The sequence below is a fragment of the Pinus tabuliformis genome, chromosome 4_1, assembly GCF_031772625.1.
Source record: "Pinus tabuliformis cultivar Carrire ecotype Pingquan chromosome 4_1, CPIR1, whole genome shotgun sequence".
Lineage (NCBI taxonomy): Eukaryota > Viridiplantae > Streptophyta > Pinopsida > Pinales > Pinaceae > Pinus > Pinus tabuliformis.
This window is the reverse complement of record NC_142303.1, coordinates 475686717-475689553: the sequence shown is the minus strand read 5'-3', so window position 1 is coordinate 475689553 and position 2837 is coordinate 475686717.

Below are 2837 nucleotides of genomic sequence, written 5' to 3'. Positions count from 1 at the left end.
GACAAGAGGACAGAAGATGTGGTGCCGATCAGGGACAAACCCCAATGTGGGGAAACCCTTGATCAATTCTTCTTATATGTTCTTAAATTCTTCTTATATGTACTTCAATAGTTCAACAGAGAGAGAGAGAGAGAGAGAGAGAGAGAGAGAGAGAGTACATATTCAACAAAAGTCAACATTTTGACTTATCTAAATAAGAGCAGAGATCTTCTCTAAGATGTCACATGAGGTAGCTGATATGGACACAGGTGATTCCACCTTGTTGTACCTATCACTGTGCTGCACCATGCTGGACCATCATACCATGTCCATCATCACCATCACTATGTCCATCATCGTTGTGCTGCACCATCACCATGTCCATCATCACTATGCTGCACCATCACTATGTCCACATCACTGCGCTACACCATTGTTGTATCATCACCATGTCCATCATCACTGCACTGCACAATGCTACACCATTCACATTGCTGTACCCATCATTGTGCACTATGTTGAACCATTCCATCACTGTGCACTATGCACCTTTCACACTGTTGTACCCATCATTGTGCACTATGTTGCACCATCATACTGTCATGTTGCACCTTATTGTGTCAGACTGCACCTTATTACATCATGCTGCACCTTATTACATACTTTCATCCAACCATGAAAGAGTGCAGACATATATATCACTGATATACATGCTGATCCATATACTGTCCTTGTCTGAAGTCATTCCTCCAAGAGATTGTATATAGGATTGCTGTGGACTCACATAACAATGTATTAGATTTAGATTCTGGCTTCCATAACATGACATCGTATAGGTTAGGCTTCCATAACAACATATTAGGCTTCCATTTTTCCATAACATGACAACATATAGGATTCTCTATTAGGACAACGTAGATGCTTCTCCATGATCTTCCATAGTTTCATGTTAGGCCAACGTAGATGCTTAGGGCACTCATTCTATGGCAGCGTATAGGTTATGCTTCCACTCCTTGATCTCTCTTCCACTAAAACCCAAAACAAGTGGAGAGAAATCAAGAGTGAAGTGTGTGTTGAAATGACAATCAAGTCACCTCTTTTTATATTAAAACGTTGAGCACATGTGAGTATTATTTAGTTGCTGGCCGACCTTGACGAATTGTCTTATAACACAAATAAATTCATAACTCCATGAATACTTATTGGAATTGGATGATATTTAGATCAATCCTACACCTCTTGATGAGAGGGATCCAAGAAAAATATCAACTGCCATAAATAAGATGACCCACATGGAGTTTGGCCCTAGTTGCCAATTTTAACACTTCCTCTCAACCAGGGAGAAATCCATCCGCTGATCCATCTGTCCGACTGTACTAGCTCTGCCATCAGTGCCCTGCACTGCGCTGCTCTGCTATGCTCTGCTGAACCATGAAGAAGAAGAATTGATTGAGAATGTCTCATACCATTCTCTACTGACCCGAAGTCAGTTCGATATGAAGAGAGTGTGTCATACCACTCTTACTAATCCCAGATCAGTTCTAAAAGAGAACGAGTTATGTCAATCTTATTGACCCGAAGTCAGTTTCATTGATCCCAGATCAATATCACAAGAGAGTGTCTCGAACCACTCATACTGATCCCAGATCAGTTTCATTGATCCCAGATCAATATCAAAAGAGAGTGCCTCAAACCACTCACACAGATCCCAAATCAGTTTCATTGATCCCAGATCAATGGAGGTCATCCTAGCATAGGGAGTACGGTAGATACAATGATGCGTCCATTGATAGTACTACTATGGTCCCTAACCCCAAATGAGAGGTGCTTCCCATGAGTCCCAGACTGCATGGGTAGGATGCCTCGACAGGAGAACCACTCATCCTGTCCATAAGTCGCTACGGGGTATCACAGGGGAACACTGAACCATTCACCCTGTACACAGCGCACCATTAGGGGAGGGTGAGTCGCCGTATGGTCGCTTGTTGCTCCAAGAAGTACCCCAAGCCCCTCGGAGCTCCCAGAGCTCAATGCATGCATCATGCAAGACCCTCATAAGAGGGTCTCTCAACGACTCCAAGTCGTTCGAGAAATTCACAAATTTGACCTTTCCCCGGGGCTTCAACAGAATGTCTGCGACCTATACATCAGTCCCAATGCGATGGAGCCTTCTTGCTCATCGATGCACCATATCATAGATAAGGTAGTATTTGATGTCTATATGCTAGAGCAATCATAGAATACGAGATTCCTCAACAATCGAATCCCCCCCTGGTTGACACAGATCACAGTGGTATCCATCATGTGTACAAACAGCTCACTGAAGAGTTTCCACAACCAGGCAGCTTCACATGAGATCATACTCGTAGCTATGTATTCGGTCTCAGTGGTGCTCAAAGCAACCGTCTTCTGCTTCCTGCTCATCCAAGATATCGAGTAGAACCCAAAGAAAGTCAGCACCCAGAAGTGCTCTTGCGATCCTCCACACTGCCTGCCTTATCATCATCAGAATAATCATGCAGCTTCACATTTCCGACAGTGTATCTCAATTCATGAGAGATTGTGCCTTGAAGATATCTTAGAAAATTCTTGGCACCAATCCATGAGGCTCAACCATATATGAGCTCATCATGCTAACTGCAAAACATATGTTCGGACGAAAGTTCACCAAGAACATCAATGCGAATGAGTTTATGAAACTCAGAGGCATTTCCCAAATCTGGTCCAACATTACTACCACATAACTTCTAAAAGTTAGCTCCATCGAGGTAGTCACGAGCTTACAGTTTACCATTCCAAATCCGGAATCCAACTCCCTCTTACTTATGAAAATGAGAGGGTCTGCACCTGTCAGAAAG